The sequence below is a fragment of the Oryx dammah genome, unplaced genomic scaffold (assembly GCF_014754425.2).
Source record: "Oryx dammah isolate SB20612 unplaced genomic scaffold, SCBI_Odam_1.1 HiC_scaffold_3, whole genome shotgun sequence".
Lineage (NCBI taxonomy): Eukaryota > Metazoa > Chordata > Mammalia > Artiodactyla > Bovidae > Oryx > Oryx dammah.
This window is the reverse complement of record NW_024070187.1, coordinates 8,530,931-8,552,266: the sequence shown is the minus strand read 5'-3', so window position 1 is coordinate 8,552,266 and position 21,336 is coordinate 8,530,931. Positions and strand designations below refer to the sequence as shown.

General features: G+C 39.8%; 1 long non-coding RNA gene across 1 annotated transcript in view; it reads left to right on the top strand.

The window, feature by feature from the left end:
* Positions 1–15,877, top strand: part of LOC120861694 — a 36,212-nt gene extending 20,335 nt beyond the window's left edge. The window contains exons 2-3 of the long non-coding RNA XR_005720584.1: positions 9,909–9,983; positions 15,839–15,877. This is a non-coding gene — a long non-coding RNA (uncharacterized LOC120861694). The remainder of the gene's footprint in view (positions 1–9,908; positions 9,984–15,838) is intronic.
* Positions 15,878–21,336: the final 5,459 nt, after the last annotated feature.

Genomic DNA, 21,336 nt, shown 5'->3' with positions numbered 1-21,336 from the left:
GAGAAAGTGAAAGCACTCTGTGCCTCTTTACTCTTTCCTTGCTCTTTGCTATTTTCTTCAGACTTATTTTATAACTTTTTCTTCATTTCTTGATTTGAAAACAGATTGTTTTGCAATATTTTAAAATGTCTTTATTAAAACTTCATGATTTCATATCAGCACTCGTAAGACTTGACACAGCTTTTTCATGATTATTAATACTTTGCATGTTTCACTTAAAGCCCTTTACAGACTACGATGATAGTCATATATTTATAACAGCCAGTAGACATTTGTATTATCTTTCAGCCATAATTTTATTGTATATAGAATACCAGGAGAAAAGTTTAAGAAACGAAAATTCTGCATCTCTATTTCTACATGTTGAGTAAACCCATAAAATCAGCACACAGATAAAGAGAATATTAGCACAACCTTGAAGGTCCCTTGTGTTTCTCCTTCCAGCCATTGTTCCCTCTGGTATAACTATTATCCTAATTCCTAATAATTTTCCTCATTACTTAATTTTTGATAAAAAGGAATTATATAATCTGTATCACTTTATGACTGGCTTCCTGCTTGTAATGCTGTGTATTTGATACCTATCCACTTTGTTGTGTTGGATAGATTTTACTCAGTTGCTGTGTATTAAGTTGTATGAATATACTTCAGTTATACATATCTAAATAATTGTCAGTGGACACATAATTTTACTTCTACATAAAGTAGAAGTATGCTTCTATACACACTAGAAAGATGAGTGTCTTTCAGGATTAGTGCTACAAGAATACCTTCAACGTGTATTGATGCACATGTGAATGTATTTCCACCTTGAAGCGAAAATACTATACAGTTTTGTTTGTATATGTTTTGTTGTAGTTGTTCAATTGCTCAGTGATGTCCAACTCTTTGCAACTCTATGGACTGCAGCACTCTGGCTTTCCTGTCCTTCAATATCTCCCATAGTTTGCTCAAACTCATGTCCATTGAGTTGATGATGCCATCCAGCCATCTCATCCTGTGTCATCCCCTTCTCCTCCTGTCCTCATTCTTTCCCAGCATCAGGGTCTTTTCCAGTGAGTCAGATCTTTGTGTCAGATTGCCAAAGTATTGAAGCTTCAGCATCAATCAATGAGTATTCAGGGTTGATTTCCTTTAGGATTGACTGGTTTGACCTCCTTGCTGTCTGAGGGACTGTCAAGACTTTTCTCCAAAACCAGTTTAAAAGCATCAATTCTTCAGTGCTCACCCTTCTTTATGGTCCAACTCTCACATCCGTACATGACTACTGAAAAACCACAGCTTTGAATATAAGGAGCTTCATCGACAAGGTGATGTCTCTGCTTTTTAATATGTTGTCTAGGTTTGTCATAGCTTTTCTTCCAAGAAACAAGTGTATTTTAACCTCATGGCTGCAGACACGGTCCACAGTGATTTTGCAGCTCAAGAAAATAAAATCTGTCACTGTTTCTATTTTTTCCCCATCTCTTTGCCATGAAGTGATGGGACCAGATGGCATGATCTTAGATTTCTGAATGTTGAGTTTTAAGCCAGCTTTTTCACTTTTCTCTTTCACTCGCATATAAGTTAAACAAGCAGAGTGACAATATAAAGCCTTGATGTACTCCTTTCCCAATTTGGAACCAGTCCATTGTTCCATGTCCAGTTCTAACTGTTGCTTCTTGACCTGCATACAGGTTTCCCGGGAGGCAGGAAAGATGATCTGGTATTATCATCTCTTTAAAAAATTTCGACAGTTTGTTGTGAACCACACAGTTAAAGGCTTTAGTGGAGTCAGTGAAGCAATTGAAGGATTTTGATCATTACTTTGCTAGCATGTGAAATGAGTGCAATTGTGTGGTAGTTTGAGCATTCTTTGGCATTGCCTTTCTTTGGGATTGGAATAAAAACAGACTTTTTCTAGTCCTGTGGCCACTGCTGAGTTTTCCAAATTTGCTAGCATATTGAGTGTAGCATGTTAACAGCGTCATCTTTTAGGGTTTGAAATAACTCAGCTGGAATTCCATCACCTCCACTAGCTTTGTTCATCATAATGCTGCTAAGGCCTACTTGACTTTGCACTCCATTGTGTCTGACTCTAGGTGAGTGACCACACCACTGTTGTTATCTGATCATTAAGAACTTTTTTGTACAGTTCTTCTGTGTATTCTTGCCACCTCTTCTTAATCTCTTCTGTTTCTGTTAGGTCCTTGCTCTTACTATCCTTTTATATGTCCATCTTTGCATGAAATGTTCCCCTGGTATCTATAATTTTCTTGAAGAGATCTCTACTTTTTCCCATTCTATTATTTTCTTCACTTTCTTTGCATTGTTCTCTTAAGAAGGCCTTTTTTTTTTTTTTTTTTAATCTCTCCTTGCTATTCTTTGGAACTCTGCATTCAGATAGGTATATCTTTCCTTTTCTCCTTTGCCTGGACTTCTCTTCTTTTCTCAGCTATTTGTAAGACCTCATAAGACAACCTGTTGCATCTCTTTTTATTGGGGATGGTTTTGGTCATTGCCTCCTGTACAGTGTTATGAATCTCTGTCCATAGTTCTTCAGGCTCTCTGTCTATCATATCTAATCCCTTGAATCTATTTGTCACTTCCACTGTATAATCATAAGGGATTTTATTGAGGTCATACCTGAATGTCTAGTGGTTTTTCCTACTTCATATGGTCCTATTGCAAATGTTTGGTCTGAGTTAATTATTGATAAATGGTTTTCTAAAGGATGTGTGTCAGTTTATCCTTTCATCTTCTCATCAAAATGTAGTGTTGTCTGTATTTTCATTTTAACCACTCTAATATGCTGTAGTGATCCAGAGGTTTAAATTTCTATTTCCATGATATTAGGGAATTTAGAAATATCTTGACATATTTACCTGCCATTTGGTGATACTTCATTAGGAAGCACCTACCCAATTCTTACTCATTTTTTTCTTTTTTTGTGTGTGTATAAATATATATATATATATATCCTGTATACAATCTTCTTTTTGATATATACATATTTACAATATTGTCTCTCACTGTGTGATTTACCTTTTCATTGTTTTATGGTTTCTTTTTGAATAACAAGCTTATAATCTTACCAAATTTATCAATATATTTCCTTTATGATTAGCACTTTTGTGTCCTATTTTAAAAAAATCTTTGCTTACAACAAGAGAAATAATTTATTTAAGTTTAAATAATTTACTTTCCTAGTTTAATATACAATTTGTTAAGAATTAATGTTTTTGTGTTAAATTAATATTTAATTTATCCATATGTACAATTAGCTGACCCAAGCAAAATAATTGCAAAGACCATCTTCTCACTGCACTGAAATGTGTTCAGCTAACTGTGCATGGAGTTCGGTTTTGAGATTTTTCTGTTCTATTCTAATCTGCTACCTTGGCATCTTTACCACCTTCTTTCAGTTTCTATAGGTTTTTTGAGGGTTTCTCTTTTAGTAGCTCTTCATAACTGATAGAAGAAATCATGCATCATTATGCTATTTAAAGACTGACTTTGACATTTTTGAACTTTTTCATTTTTATATAAAATTTTACCATTTTTTTTAAATCAGAGAAAGAACATTCACTATTGGTATTTTGGCAGGGAATGCATTAACAGTATTGACATCTTTAAAATGTGAAAAGTTCCCACCAGAAATATGGTGTATCCTTCCACTTACTTTGTTTTCTGTTCACGATTGTCAAAATGTTCCTTTAGGGTGATACATTCACTGATGATGATAATATTTTTTTAAATGCTGTCAGCATGACTTTGATATGAATGCCAGTGATATAACCTCTATTTCTCCTAGAATTTTAGAGTGTTAATACCTATGATATGACATTTATCTCTATTCATCTAGTGGTAAATTAAATGGCAAATGAAATAAATTTAATGATATCACCAGATATTCTCAATAGTGAGCTGTTTTGTCTTCCTAGACCTTGACATTCTATATTCAAACCAAATATAATTTAAAAAATTGAAATGATAAATATTGTGAAATACTACTAAAACAGTCCCATGATCATAGTGAAAGTAAATGACATACAGACTAAAAAAGCAATAGAAAAGATTGATGAAACTAGGAGCTGTTTCTTTGAAAAGATAGACAAAATGGAAAAACCTTTAGTCATACTCATCAAGAAAAAGAGAGAGAAAATCCAACTAAATCAAAAATGAAAGAGGAAAATTTACAACTGACACTGCAGAAATACAAAGGATCATATAAGATTACTAGAAATTATTATATGCAAACAAATCACATAGCCTAAAAGAAAAGTGATAAATTCCTGGAAGCATAATTTTCTAACATGGATTCAGGAAGAGAAAATTGGACAAGACTGATCATTAGTAATGAAATTGAATCAGTAATAAAATTTTTCCAACAAACACAAGTCCAGGACATGGCAGAATTTTCACAGGGAAGTTCTAGCAAATATTTAAAGAAGAATTAAAACCTATTCATTTTAAACTGTTCTAAAAATTTAAAAATTGAAGAAGAAAAAAACATGTCCACACTCCATTCCAGGAAGCCATCATTACCCTGATAGCAAAACCAGATGCAAACTGTGAAATAATAAAATTACAGGCCAATAACCACAATAAAGATAAATGCAAAAATTCTGAACCCAACTAGAAAACTGAGTTCAACAATGCACTAAAATGATCATAATCAAGAGGGATTTATTCCAGGGATACATGGATGGTGAAGTATCCAAAAATTAAACTGTATGATACACTAATTTAGAAAATACACAAAAATCACATGATCATTTCAATAGATGTGGCAAAAGCATTTGGCAAAGTTTAATATCCATTTATGATAAAACTCTCAACAGAAGTGAGTATAGAGGGAACATACCTCAACATAATAAAGACTGTATATAACAAGCCCACAGCTAACATAGTCACAGTGCTGAAAAGCTAAAATCTTTTCTACTAAGATCAGAAGACAAGTATATCCACTGTTGTCTCTATTATTCAACATGGTATTGGAAGTCCTGGTCACAGCAATCAGACAAGAAAAAAGATGGACAGCAGAGGGGAGCTTGTGGGGCTTAGGTAAAATAGATAAAGGGGATTAAGAGGTACAAACTACTAGTTATAAGGAAGTCAGGGTTGATGTAATATATAGTGTACAGAATATAGTTAATACTTAATAATATTGTATAGTGACAGATCATTTCTAGACTTATGGTGAACAGTGTATAGTTAACTATATGAAATCACTATGTTGGACAGTGAAACTAAACGATAAGTCAAATATATTTCAACTGAAAAAAAGCCCCTATTATGAAGGTCTGAGGAATCTGTGTCAACTCTTTAGAAATGCTAGACCTGCAGGGATGCACGTCAACACATGTGGAAATGGAAGAAAATTCAGTGACAGAGCACTTTTCTTTAGGCCAAAGCAGACCACTAACCGTAAACATATATTATCAGAAGTTAACACCTGTGTTTATCTCAGACCTAGACTTTCCAGATGATATGATTTCTTGAGGCATTTGTGAAAGCTGTAATGGACTTAAGTAGTGGTGGCTGTGCAGCGCTGGAGAGACTGTGAGGAGATACCCCACATCCAAGGACAGAGAAGCCCCAGCAAGACTGTAGGCACTGGAGTGGCAGCTGTGTGGCACTGGAGTGACTTTGAGAAGATACCCAACATCCAATGGTAAAGGAGAAGCCCCAACAAGATGGTAGGAGGGGCAAAATTGCGTTTAAAATCAAACCTCATATCAGCCAGAGATGCTCAGAGGGCTCAAACAAACCTTGTGTGCATCAGAATCTAGAGACACCACAGAGACTGAGACAGAACTGTTTGAGTGTCTCCTGTGGAGGTAAAGGTCAGCAGTGGACTGTTGCTGGGGCAGGGGCTCTGGGTGCAGCAGACCTGGGTGTGGCATAAGCCCTCTTGGAGGAGGTCACCATTAACCCCACCATAGAACCACCAGAACTTACACAGGACTGGGGAAACAGACTCTTGGAGGGCACACACACAAAAAAAAAAAAACCTTGAGTGCACCAGGACCCAGGAGAAAGGAGTAGTGATCCCACAAGAGACTGACCCAGACTTGCCTGTGAGTGTCCAGGAGTCCCTGGTGGAGGAAAGGTTCAGCAGTGGGCTGCTGCAGGGTCGGGGCCACTGAGTGTAGCAGTGCCTGCATGGGACCTTTTGAAGGTCCATCTTCATTACCTCCACCATAGTTTGGCACCAGGTAAATAACAGGGAGGGAACACAGCCTGACCTGTCAACAGATAATTGGATAAAGATTTACTGAGCATGGCCCCACCCATCAGAACAAGACCCAGTTTCCCCCTCAGTCAGTCTCTCCCATCAGGAAGCTTCCATAAGCCTCTTATCCTTCTCCATCAGAGGGCAGACAGACTGAAAACCACAATCACAGAAAACTAACCAATCTAATCACATGGACCACAGTCTTCTCTAACTCAGTGAAACTAGGAGCCATGCTGTGTAGGGCCACCCAAGACAGATGGGTTGGTGGAGAGTTCTGGCAAAATGTGGTCCACTGGAGAAGGAAATGGCAAACCACTTCAGTTTTCTCGCCTTGAGAAACCTGTTAACAATATGAAAAGGCAAAAAGTTAGGACATTGAATGATGAACTCCCCAGGTCAGTAGGTACCCAATATGCTACTGGAGATCAGTGGAGAAATAACTCCAGAAAGAATGAGGAGACAGAGCCAAAGCAAAAACAATACCCAGTTGTGGATGTGACTGGTAATGGAAATAAACTCCAATGCTGTAAAGAGCAATATTGCATAGGAACTGGAAATATTAGGTCCATGAATCAAGGTAACTTGGAAGTGGTCAAACAGTAGATGGCAAGAGTGAACATTGACATTTTAGGAATCAGCAAACTAAAATGGACTGGAATGGGTGAATTTAACTCAGATGACAATCATATCTACTACCGTTGGCAATAATCCCTTAGAAGAAATGGAGTACCCATCATAGTCAACAAACGAATCCAAAAATGTAGCACTTGGATGCAGTCTCAAAAACGATAGAATGATCTTTATTCATTTCCAAGGCAAACCATTCAATATCATGGTAATCCAAGTCTATGCCCCAACCAATAATGCTGAAAAAGATGAAGTTGAATGGTTCTATGAAGACCTACAAGACCTTTTAGAAGTAACACCCAAAAAAGATGTCCTTTTCAATATAGGGGACTGGAATGCAAAAGTAGGAAGGCAAGAAATACCTGGAGTAACAGGCAAATTTGGCCTTGGAATGCAGAATGAAGCAGGGCAATGACAAAGAAAATGCACTGGTCATAGCAAACAACCTCTTCCACCAACACAAGACAAGACTCTACACATGGATGTCACCAGATGGTCAACACTGAAATCAGATTGATTATATTCTTTGTAGCCAAAGATGGAGAAGCTCTATACAGTCAGCAAAAACAAGACTGAGAGATGACTGTGGCTCAGATCGTGAACTCCTTATTGCCAAATTCAGACTTAACTTGAAGGAAGTAGGGAAAACCACTAGACCATTCAGGTATGATCTAAATCAAATCCCTTACAATCATAGAGTGGAAGGGGGAAATAGATTCAGGGGATTAGATCTGATAGTCAGATTGCCTGAAAATCTATGGATGGAGGTTCTTGACACTGAACAAGAGGCTGGGATCAAAATCATCCCCAAGAAAAAGAAATGTAAAAAGGAAAAATGGTTGTCTGATGAGGCCTTACAAATAGCTGTGAAAAGAAGAGAAGCAAAAAGCAAAGGAGAAAAGGAAAGATATACCCATTTAAATGCAGAGTTCCAAAGAATTGCAAGGAGAGATAAAAAAGCCTTCCTCAGTGATCAATGTAAAAAAATAGAGGAAAACAATAGAATGGGAAAGACTAGAGAGCTTTTCAATAAAATTATATATACCAAGGGAAAATTTCATGTAAAGATGGGCTCATTAAAGGACAGAAATGGTATGGACCTAACAGAATCAGAAGATATTAAGAAGAGGTGGTAAGAATACACAGAAGAGCTATACAGAAAAGATCTTCTTGACTCAAATAATCACAATGGTGTGATCAGTCACCTAGAGCCAGACATCCTGGAATATGAAGTCAAATGGGCCTTAGAAAGCATGACTATGAACAAAGCTAGTGGAGATGATGGAATTCCAGTTGAGCTATTTCAAATCCTGAAAAATGATGCTGTGAAAGTGCTGCACTTAATATGCCAGCAAATTTGGAAAACTCTGCAGTGGCCACAGGACTGGAAAAGGTCAGTTTTCATTCCAATCCTAAAGAAAGGCAATGCCAGAGAATGCTCAAACTACCGCACAATTGCACTCATCTTACAACCTAGAAAAGTAATGTTCAAAATTCTCCAAGCCAGGCTTCAACAGTACATGAACTGTGAAATTCTAGATGTTCAAGCTGGATTTTGACAAGGCAGAGGGACTAGAGGTCAAATTGTCAACATCCCTTGGATCATGGAAAAAGCAAGAAAATTCCAGATCATCTACTTCTGCTTTATTGACTATGCCAAAGCCTTTGACTGTGAGTATCACAACAAAGTATGATAAATTAAAAAGATGGAAGTAACAGCCTACCTGACCTGCCTCTTGAGAAATCTGTATGCAGGTCAGGAAGCAACAATTAGACCTGGACATGGAAAACCACACTGATTCTAAATAGGGAAAGAAGTAATTCAAGACTGTATATTGTCTCCCTGCTTATTTAACTTATTTGCAGAGTACATCATGAGAAACGCTGGGCTAGATGAAGCAGAAGCTGGAATCAAGAATTCCAGGAGAGATACCAATAACCTCAGATATGCAAATGACACCATCCTTATGGCAGAAAGTGAAGAACAACTAAGGAGCCTCTTGATGAAAGTGAAAGAGGAAAGTGAAAAAGTTTACTTAAAACTCAACATTCAGAAAACAGATCATGGCATCTGGTCGCATCACTTTATGGCAAATAGATGGGGAAACAATGGTAACAGTGACAGACTTTATATTTTGGGGCTCCAAAGTCATTGCAGATAGTGACCTAAGCCATGAAATTAAAAGACGCTTGCTCCTTGGAAGAAAAGGTATGACCAACCTAGACAGCATATTAAAAAGCAAAGACATAACTTTGTCAACAAATGTCAGCTAGTCAAATCTGTAGTTTTTCAAGTAGTCATGTATTAATGTGAACATTGGATTATATAGAAAACTGAGCACCAAAGAATTGATGCTTTTGAACTGTTGTGTTGAAGAAGACTCTTGAGAGTCCCTTGGACTACAAGGAGATCCAGCCAGTCCATCCTAAAGGAAATCAGTCCTGAATACTCATTGGAAGGACGATGTTGAAGCTGAAACTTCATACTTTGGCCACCTGATGTGAAGAACTGAATCATTTGAAAAGACCCTGATGCTGGGAAAGATTGAAGGCGGGAGGGGAAGGGGAAGACAAAAGATGAGGTGGCTGGATGCCTTCACTGACTCAATCATCATGAGTTTGAGTAAACTCCGAGAGTTCTTTATGTTCAGGGAGGCCTGGTGTCTTGCAGTCCATAGGGTCACAAAGAGTTTAACATGACTGAGCCACTGAACTGAAATAGCAATGGTAAAGAATAAATATTTCTTGCTGGAATATAAACAATCTGCCTGGGTTTGAATGAAATACAAATGTAGAAGCTGAATCTTACTAGGAAAAAACTCAAAAATTCTAACCCTAAATTATTAAACTATATGTTGACTATTAGACTGTATCCAAACACAGTATGGCTGAAGGTCTGTAACTGACCCACAGTGGGCCTGTATGTTACCAGCATTTCCACAGTCACCGTTAACTTGGAGGGATAAGTCACAAAGCCTGTGTTTGATAAACTTTTTCAGCAGCAACTTGGTTTTTTGATGGAAAAAGTATATCTTCATACATACCATCTTCTTACTCTCAGGAAGAAGATAAATTGCTATGGATATTGATGATTGAAGGGAAGAAAAAAGCAATGATGATCACCAAGGATTTTAAGGTAGGTATATATCACCTCAAAGTTTCAATTTTTTTTTTTTTTTAATTTCTCTGTCTCATATAAAACACGGAGAAGGCGATGGCACCCCACTCCAGTACTCTTGCCTGGAAAATCCCATGGACAGAGGAGCCTGGTAGGCTGCAGTCCACGGGGTCACGAAGAGTCGGATACGACTGAGCGATTTCACTTTCACTTTTCACTTTCATGCATTGGAGAAGGAAATGGCAACCCACTCCAGTGTTCTTGCCTGGAGAATCCCAGGGACAGGGGAGCCTGGTGGGCTTCCATCTATGGGGTCACACACAGTTGGACACGACTGAAGTGACATAGCAGCAGCAGCTGCATATAAAACAAGTATGTCATATATTGTACTTCTGTCTGAATTATGAAAAATGACGGCAGTATCAAAGCATATAGTTGTTATCATTAACATTTTACTGTATATGTATTCACAGTTACAAATTGACAACATTTTTTAAAAATATCTTTTAAGAAACTGTTAAAAGGTAACATTAAACCATGTTACTTGTCTAATCAGCTTAACTATGAAATCAATATATTTTAAAATTATTTTTTATAAATTAAAATTCTTATATGTGGCAATCAGATTTTTTTGGATAGCCAATTATGCTATTTATTTTTGTCATATTATTTTAGAACTCTGAACATTAGCTTAAGCAGGGAAAGAGAGGCTACACAGAAACACTATAAACTTGATTTAATTTGACGTTCCAAATTTATGAAACACTCTGTGGGTACACATATGGAAAGCATTGTGCTGTATTTAAATTACATTATGTTTCTCATTGTGTAAAATTGCTCCATGCAAATACAGAAAGACAAATATTTGGAGATGTTTAATATTTTTAATTGTTTGTGTTGCATATTGAATCATAGTTTATTATTAAAATATAAACAAAAGTGACCTACAGTTATTTTACTTCTAAATCAAATTCCTGGATGGTCTTATGTCTTTTACATTATATGCTGGTTACTCCCAAATGAAAACAGATACTCAGTTCCTAGTCTTAATTATGTACAGCTTTTTCAGTTTTAGAGAATATCTAGGATCAAACTGGAGAACAATATGATATTTTGCTAAAGATGTATTTTTTACTCTCAAGTATTGAATATCTCCCGAATACTAGTGATATGAATTCCTTTGTTAAATAAGTTAAGAATATACTAAATTCTACCAATCGAATGTACAGAATGAAAAAAATTTCATATACCATGCAGTATTTTACTGTCTTCCTTTCAACATAATAGAAAGTAATTCATAATAGTTATCTTCAAGTTTCTGTTTAGTTACTTTTGAAATCCATTATTGTCTATGCAGCCAAATTAAAGGTTCAGATTCATCATGTGTAGGGAAAAAAACTGGTATACATAATTATTCTGTCCAATATTTCCATTTCAAAATGTTATTTTGAAAACTTTAAAAAATTTTATTCACATGCTTTTATTTGTCAAAATATTAGAATATAGTATTTTGGTCATTAATAAGTGTTGTGCACATGCAGGTGTATTCAAAGTGGACAGTCCTTTGTGATCTTGATGGGAAGCCCTTTCCTAAGAGTGTACAGTGGGAAAAGCCATTAAGCACACTGTGGAGGAATTGACCTAGTGTCACTTACTTGTCACCCCACTCCAGTACTCTTGCCTGGAAACTCCCATGGATGGAGGAGCCTGGTAGGCTGCAGTCCATGGGGTCTCGAAGAGTCAGACACGACTGAGCGACTTTATTTTCACTGTTTGCTTTCATGCATTGGAGAAGGAAATGGCAACCCACTCCAGCGTTCTTGCCTGGAGAATCCCAAGGACGGAGGAGCCTGGTAGGCTGCCGTCTACGGGGTCACACAGAGTTGGACATGACTGAAGCGACTTAGCAGCAGCAGCACTTACTTTATCACCTGCTCATCATTAGCTGGAAATACACCTTTTAAATTACATAAAGACTGAAACGATGTTTTAAATTATTTGAGCTTTGATCGCATTCTTAATTGAAATAATTCTAATTATTTGATCTAACTCTAAATCTCAGATTGTACTGAGAGAGTTAGTTCTTAGGTTGATTAGAAGTCCAGGGAGTCCAAGGAGAAGCAGAAAGGTGTCTGGAGCTCTTGAGGAGGAGAAAATGACTTTTTTTTTTCTCTCTCTCTCTACATTCCTTCATATTAGTCACATAAGAGGGTGGCATATTGATGGATGGTAGATGAATGGATGGACAGATGGATAGCAGGAAAGTAAATAGATCGATCAGATTGCATGTGCTGCAGTGAAGATGTCCTTTAGTTTTATTTAAGGACAGGGTTTTGGAGGAGGTAATGCTTTCGGGAAAAATGTACAATTCTTGCTGTGTTCTAGAAACTGTATGAAGGATAGAATTTGAATACAAAACTATGGTAATCTGATGAGTCAAAAACCCATTGCATATATCAGACAAAAAGGATAAGTTAAAACTAAAATATAGTAGGAAGAGAAGAAAGAACAACTTGAAGAAGGATTTGTGTAATATATTGGAAGAACATGTCAGTGATTGTGTGGATGAGGTTTGTAATAAAGAGTTAAACTCTGTTACGACATTTGGTTGCAAATAACTTTTAAGCCTGACATCTGGCTCTTCCTATGCTTCTCACCTGGGCACAATGAGAAAGAAGCCCAGGTGTTGCCCCTTTAACACGTGTAGGAGATTCAAACCACCCAAACACCTCAGTTCCTATGGGAATCCTCATTCAGCCCCCCCCCCCCAATCACAATAAAAGCCTGAACCCAGACTGCTCTCTTTGATTTCTCATGCCATTTTGGACCTGCTTGAGACACCACTGCTCATCCTGGAGCTCTCAATTATGTAAGTCATAGCTCTTTTCCTACCTTCTTGGTTCATGCTTGTCATCATCTGTCACCACATTCAAACCAAGTTTTGGGTGGAGGTTCTTTCTGTTTTGATAAAATGGCCTGGGTACAACAATGTTGAACAGAATTTAATAGAGTAGAACATGCAGATTTTTACTGTAGGTTACTAGGCATTGATTCTTTTTTTCATTATCAAAAAAAAAAAAAGAAAGAAAGAAAGAAAAAATCAGAGGGGATAGGTCATCATGAACTTCATTAGGGGTCATGATTTTTCACTTTTATGTTTATTGAATTTAAGGTTGCTGTTGATGTTGAGTTGTTTAGTCCATTTTTGGCTTGGGAAATTAAGAGAATATAGAAATCAGTCATTCTAATATAAGGAACAGTTGAAAGCATGTGAAATAAACAGTTGAAAATGATGTTCATCAGTAGCTTAAAAGAAATTGCAGCAACAGATAAATTTTCTTATAAATATAGCACTTTTAATGCCTTTTAAGTTTTAAAAAGACTTCAGAACTAAACCAGCAGCTTCTAGTAGTTTCGGAAGCAGACTTCTACCACGTGTGTGCTTGTTTGGGGAGTTTGCATTTTCCTTGGTTCTGTGTCATTGCAACAAAAATTTGAAGTGATGGAACAATGTTGCAGCCCTTGGATGGACCAGTGTTACAGCTCTGTGCTATGGCTCAGTTTTACTTAGAAAGTAAAGGAAAATACATACAAGAGGTGTGACGGCATGCCGACCCAAAAGACATGAAGAGAAGAGAGGCCCTCAGCCCAATGTTGGCTTCTCTTTTTATATGTTTTTTCTCCTCCCGCTGGGCTTGCCATATGTAAACTGGGCTAGCCAGGAGTGCTGTTTGTTTTACCTGAGATCCTCACTCCAGTCCTCGGACCTTCCTTTGTTCTATTTTTGCGGGCTTTTCTTTATCTTGTCTTTTAGCCCCACCATTCTGGACTCGTTTTTGCTATTCTAACTACCTAACATCCCTGCCTCAAGAGATGGGAGGCCCCATTCTTTGAGAATAGGGCTGTTGAGTTCTCTCTGGCTACTTCTTGCTGAACTGGGAGGGTGAGGGGCATTGGGCCTCCCTCTTTTACTAGTCTCAAGCCTCAGAGTCCTTATAGCTGTGTCCATCCAAGGGTAAGTGATATTTTACATGGTCAGCTGAAATTTTATATATCCCTGTTGAACTGTAATTGCATATTGTAGCTTGTTGACCTGGGCAGAGACAAAATGGGTTAGACAATTGATAATACATGAATCAATCATAGGCAGCATCAATGTGGTATAACAAGGACTAGTAGGGGCATTATCCAACTCCAAATCCCCCCTCACCAGGAGAATCCCCTAAAGAGAGATTGTAACCATCCTGAGAACTCTCCAGTTTGTTCTTTGAGATCCTGTAGGGTCTGAATGTTTTTCTCGAGGACTGTGACACTTTAACAGCTGGAGGTATTTACCCAGAAGCAACACATCTCATTCAAGGGGATTCTGTCCCTCCTTGTTCAGGGATCAGGAGATCTATCTCCTGTTTTGGAGTAGAACCCGTGCCAAGCTGTGTTGACACTTTAGAGCTGTCCTGAGAAATCTTATTCCCAGAAACTTAATTTTGGAGGTGTTCATTAGAATGACACTCATTTTTAGTTCTGAATCGGTATCTGAGATGTCCCAGGGGCTCACAGGTGTATTGAGTGTCCTCTTCTGTTTTCTTCCATGACTTGACTCCTGAGTAGTGAATCCAGGAGTCATGTCCTGGTACCTTATTACAGTGTAGGGGCCCTTCCATGTAGGCTGGAGTTGAGCCTTTGGGGACCCATCTTTCCAGACTTTAATTAGGATCTGATTCCCTGGTGCATATAGTGATGACTCCTTAGAATCTTTTGGGTCCTGGTTGACACCCCACAGGACCCAAAACCTGGACCCAAAAGATTCTAAGGAGTCATCACAAATGCAAAAAAGCAAAATGGCTGTCTGGGGAGGCCTACAAATAGCTGTGAAAAGAAGAGAAGCGAAAAGCAAAGGAGAAAAGGAAAGATATAAGCATCTGAATGCGGAGTTCTAAAGAATAGCAAGAAGAGATAAGAAAACTTCCTCAGTGATCAATGCAAAGAAATAGAGGAAAAGAACAGAATGGGAAAGACTAATTTTCTCTTCAAGAAAATTAGAGATACCAAGGGAATATTTCATGCAAAGATGGGCTCGATAAAGGACAGAAATGGTATGGACCTAACAGGAGCATAAAATATTAAGAAGAGGTGGCAAGAATACACAGAAGAACTGTACAAAAAAGATCTTCACAACCCGGATAATCACAATGGTGTGATCACTCATCTAGAGCCAGACATCCTGGAATGTGAAGTCAACTGGGCCTTCGAAAGCATCACTGTGAACAAAGACAGTGGAGGTGATGGAATTCCAGTTGAGCTATTTCAAATCCTGAAAGATGATGCTGTGAAAGTGCTGCACTAAATATGCTAGCACATTTGGAAAATTCAACAGTGGCCACAGGACTGGAAAAGGTCAGTTTTCATTCCAATCCCAAAGAAAGGCAATGCCAAAGAATGCTAAAATTACCAAACAACTGCATTCATCTCACACGCTAGTAAAGTAATGCTCAAAATTCTCCAAGCCAGGCTTCAGCAATATGTGAACCATGAACTTCCTGATGTTCAAGCTGGTTTTAGAAAAGGCAGAGGAGCCAGAGATCAAATTGCCAACATCCACTGGATCATGGAAAAAGCAAGAGAGTTCCAGAAAAACATCTATTTCAGCTTTATTGACTATGCCAAAGCCTTTGACTGTGTGGAGCACAATCAACTGTGGAAAATTCTGAGAGAGATGGGAATACCAGACCACCTGACCTGCTTCTTGAGAAATCTGTATGTAGGTCAGGAAGCAACAGTTAGAACTGGACATGAAACAACAGGCTGGTTCCAAATAGGAAAAGAAGTGCGTCAAGGCTGTATATCGTTACCCTGCTTATTTAACTTCTATGCAGAGTACATCATGAGAAACGCTGGACTGGAAGAAACACAAGCTGGAATCAAGATTGCTGGGAGAAATATCAATAACCTCAGATATGCAGATGACACCACCCTTATGGCAGAAAGTGGAGAGGAACTAAAAAGCCTCTTGATGAAAGTGAAAGAGGAAAGTGAAAAGTTGGCTTAAAGCTCAACATTCAGAAAACGAAGATCATGGCATCCGGTCCCATCACTTCATGGGAAATAGATGGGGAAACAGTGTCAGACTTTATTTTTCTGGGCTCCAAAATCACTGCAGATGGTGACTGCAGCCATGAAATTAAAAGACGCTTACTCCTTGGAAGAAAAGTTATGACCAACCTAGATAGTATATTTAAAAGCAGAGACATTACTTTGCCGACTAAAGTCCATCTAGTCAAGGCTATGGTTTTTCCTTTGGTCATGTATGGATGTGAGAGTTGGACTGTGAAGAAGGCTGAGCGCCAAAGAATTGATGCTTTTGAACTGTGGTGTTGGAGAAGACTCTTGAGAGTCCCTTGGACTGCAAGGAGATCCAACCAGTCCATTCTGAAGGAGATCAGCTCTGGGATTTCTTTGGAAGGAATGATGCTAAAGCTGAAACTCCAGTACTTTGGCCACCTCATGCTAAGAGTTGACTCATTGGAAAAGACTCTGATGCTGGGAGGGATTGGGGGCAGGAGAAGAAAGGGACGACCGTGGATGAGATGGCTGGATGGCATCACGGACTCGATGGACGCGAGTCTGAGTGAACTCCGGGAGTTGGTGACGGACAGGGAGGCCTGGCATGCTGCAATTCATGGGGTTGCAAAGAGTCAGACACGACTGAGCAACTGAACTGAACTTACACCCCACAAGCATGTATCCTATTGGAATTGCCCAGTGACCATGGTATAAGACAGAGAGATCATTGACATAAACAAATGGTCTCCCATATAGCCTCTCATAAAGACTAAGACAAGCCTGTTGCTTAGGAGCAATACAGATGTGAAAGAGAGCTATTGGTAAAGCCTCCTTCCATCCCAGAAGGTCTCTCCTGGGTCATCTTTTTTATCACTGATTTTAAGAATTGGTTGACTCTTTCTCCTTTTCCTAAAGACTGAGGCCTCCAGGCACAGTGGAGATAATAAGTAATGCCCAATGCTTTAGAGACCCCTTGGGTGACCTTAGAAGTAAATGATGTTCCATTATCACTTTGTAGTGACCTGGACAGACCAAATCTCGGAATGATTTCATGGACCACTGTTTGTTTGTTTGTTTGTTTTTAAGCACCTCCTCACCCTTCTCAGTGCAGGTGGGAAAGCCTTCAATCGATCCTGTGAATGTACCTATCATGACTAATATGTAGTTATACCCTTTAAAAACTGGCATCTGGGTGAAGTCCATTGGCCAGTCCTCTCCTGGGTAGGTCCCATGTTGTTGGACGGGCTGAGCCACCTGGGGCCTTTGAACTTCTTGGGGGTTGTTTAATTGGCAAGTTGAACAAGAGAAGACCACTTGCCTTATAGTCATTTGGAGGCTTGTTCCTCTGAAGGACCTTTCTGGTAATCTTTGGAGGGACTTTTCCCCTAAATGAGTGGTGGAATGTAAGGAGTTAACCAACTTCCATTGGAGCTTTCCAGGCAGAAAAAGGAGTCCCTCCTTTGGGAACCGCCCTATATGATCTTCTTGAAAGCCCTCACGCTTAGCTTTAAGAGTCTCACCTTCAGTATATGAAGGAGTTTCTGGCAAATTAGTCTGTGGAACTAAGGTGACAACCCCTATTAGGTTATTGTTCTGTGATGCTGCTCTCTTAGCTGCCTGATCATCCTCTTGGTTCCCTCATGCCACTTCTGTGCTCCCTTTTTGGTGTCCTTTACAGTGGGAGACTGAAACCTCAGTGGGCAGATGGATTGCATCCAAGAGTCTAAGAATTTGATCACAATATCTGATTGGGCATCCTAGGGTGGACAAGTGGCCTCTTTCTTTCCAAATAGCAGCATGTACATGTAGCACCAGAAAGGCATACTCAGAGGCAGGGTAAATGGCTACTCTTTCTCCTTTTCCCAACTCTAAAGCTTGAGTCAAGACTTCATCTAATTGGGCTGAAGTACCTGGTGGCAAAGGTTTAGCCACTATGGTCTAAATATTGAAGAGTACTACATATCCGGCTCTTCTTTTTCCATCCAAGACAAAGCTGCTTCCATCAGTGTACCAGATTCTTCAGGATTGGTCAGAGGATATTCTAACAATCCCTCTCAGGGTTTTGTCCAGTGGTCCAAGGTTTCTAGGCAAGAGTGAAAGAGGAGAGACCCCTCGGGGGTAGGCAGGAGGGTGGCTGGGATAAGAACCTCACAAGGGGATGTAGTGGTTTTGCCATCAGTACTGCTTGATATCTGAGGATTCTTTGATCAGACATCCATAAATGGCCTCTTCCATTTAAGAGCTGTTTCACTTGGTGGCTGGTAAAAATAGTTAAGTTTGCCCCCAAAAGAGAGTTTAAAAGCATCTTCTAACAAGACTGCAATAGCTGCAAGATTTTGAAGGCAGGGAGTCCAGCCTCGAGTGGTTGGATCGAGCCTCTTGGATAAGTAATCTACATGCTGGGGCTCAGGTCCCAACCTTTGTGTTAACACTCCCAAGGCTATTCCTTCTTTTACATGGACATAAAGTTGGAATGCTTTTACTGGGTCTGGCAACCTCAAGGCAGATGATTTAGTGAAGGCTTGTTTTAGTGTAGCCTTTGCTTTCTTGAGAGTCCCTTAGACTGCCAGGAGATCCAACCAGTCCAGTCTAAAGGAAATCAGTCCTGGGTGTTCTTTGGAAGGAATGGTGCTAAAGCTGAAACTCCAGTACTTTGGCCACCTCATGCAAAGAGTTGACTAATTGGAAAAGACTCTGATGCTGGGAGGGATTGAGGGCAGGAGGAGAAGGGGAAGACAGAGGATGAGATGGCTGGATGGCATCACCAACTCGATGGACATGAGTTTGAGTGAACTCCGAGAGTTGGTGATGGACAGGGAGGCCTGGCATGCTACAAGTCATGGGATCACAAAAAGTCTGACAGGACTGAGTGACTGAACTGAACTGAACTGCTTTCTTTTGAGGAATTCCCCACATCAATGGAATTGAATCATCCTGTCCCTTCAAGCTTTCATATAAGGGCTGGGCAATTAGATATATTTGGGTATCCAGATTCTACAATACTCAGCCCCAGGAAAGTTCACAACTGTTTTTGAGTCGTGGGGGAGGGCAACTGGAGGATTTCTGTACCCATTCAGAGGACAGCCTCCTGGACCCATGTGTAATCTGAACCCCCTGGTAGGTGACCTTTGTCTTGACCATCTGTGCTTTAGCACAGGAGACTTTATATCCCCTCTCTGCCAAAAGGTTGAAAACCTGAATTGCATACTGTTGGACATTTTTCTCATCTGGAGAGCAGATTAGTAGGTCATCTACATATTGTAATATTTTCCCATTAGGTCCCAGGTCCAGACCTAGGAGATCCTGGCTAAGAGCCTGCCCAAACTGGTCAGGGCTATCTCTGAACCCCTGAGGTAATATTGTCTAAGTCATCAGTTGGTGTCTTTCTCCTGGAGCCTCCCACTTGAAGCAAAAAGGTATTGGGATTCTTTATCCAGTGGTATGCAAAAGAATGCATCTTTGAGATCAAAGATTGTAAACCACTTGGCACTGGGCAGAATTTCTCCCAAGATTACATAGGGATTGGGTACTGTGGGATGGAGGAGAACTACAGCTTCATTTATGATCTGGAGATCGTGAACCATTCACCAGGTTCCGTTCTTTTTCTTTACAGGGAGGATCGGGGTGTTACATGACTAATTGGTGGAGACCAATAGCCCACAGGCAAGGAATTTATTTATTAGAGGCTATAGTCCTTCCTTAGCTTCTCTTCTGAGGGGATATTGTCTCTGGTTAGGAAATCGAGTGGGATCTCGGAGGACAGTGATGACTGGTTCAGCTTGGTGGGCTCATCTAGGAGTCCCCTGCTCACACACCTAGGGGTTAATTTTGTCCTCCCCTAGTTTTCGGTCTCTCTCTATTGGAGAAAGTGTATTGGATTCTTCAGTAGTAACCAGAAGCTGTAGGGTTCTAGGGGCTGAAAAGCTCCCCATCACAAGGGTGGTCCCTAGTTTAGTAAATATATCTCATCCCAATAAGGTAATAGGACACTCAGGGACCACCAGAAACTGATGGGAAAATATTGGTCCATCCCAGAAACAAAGCAATGCTCGGGTAAATCTTTAAGTAATTATTTATCCTGTAGCACTCAAAATGGTACAGATTTGGGATTAGAAGGCTCTTGAGTAGGTCAGGACAGAGTAGGTAGCCCCTGTGTCAACCAAGAAATTCTTGGACTTACATGCCACATCCAGTTGCACCCTTGGCTCCAGCTCCATGATGGTTATCTGTGACAGGTGGGCTGGCTGGAGTGGGCAGCTTCAGTCCTGTTGAACCATGATGAGGAAAGTCATGGCTCTTGACCTTGAAGCTATTGGGTCCCAAAGGCTAAGTGCCACCCAATGTGCCAATTGATGGCATTTGTAGCAAGCCATTTGAGGAGACTTGTCACAGTTTGGACACTCTGGCCCAATGCACCTGCTGTCTAGAGAAAAGGCATTTGCCTCCTGCCTAATCCTTCAAGGACTTGAGGTTTGCCATAGGGCTTCCCTGGAGGGGGGCCAGCATCTGGGATGCCTTATCTGTTTCTTTTCCTCCCTCTTCTGGGCCTTGGCCTCCTTCTCCTCTTTTCTGTTATAAAAGGTATTGGTGGCTGTCTGGACCATCTCATCTAAAGAGGCAGCAGTGTCCTGCTGCTGTAGCTGTTGTAACTTTATTCTGATGTCTAATGAACATTGGAAGAAGAATTTGTCCCTTAAAATCACCTGTCCCTCCTAAGAGTCTAAGTCCAAAGTGGCAAACTTTTAGAGGGCCTCTTTTAGCCTCTCCAGAAAGGCAATGGTGTTCTCGTTGGGCTCCTGAGTTATTGCTGAGACCTGGGCATAGCTGATTACTTTTTGCTGGGCTGCTTTCAGTCCTGCCTTCACACAGATCAGAAAACAATCCCTTTCCTAGATGTGCTCAGGGTCATAATTCCAATTAGGATTGTAGGAGGGGACTGCAGTTTCCCCACTTATCACTTGACATGTGAAGCCCTGTAGCATACTTTTGGGCTTCCTTAAAGGTTCTAGCATGCTCAGGGTCAGATCAAGTTTGACTAAATATGACCATGATGTCCTTCAACATCAAGTCAAAGGTCAAGGTAATGTGTTGGAGTGTGTGTATATATTTGCCTGGGTCATCTGTATAGCTTCACAGGTCTTGTTTGATCTGTCTTAATTCTAAGAGGGAGAGGGGCTTATGGACGCAGGTTGGTCTGAATTCTCCTCCAGTTTCAACTAAGGGACTTTTGTGGAGGAGGTGCTCCCAGATATGGGGGCATGTTTGGATACAAAGAAGGAGCATCAGGCAACTCAGGAGCCATGGGAGGTGA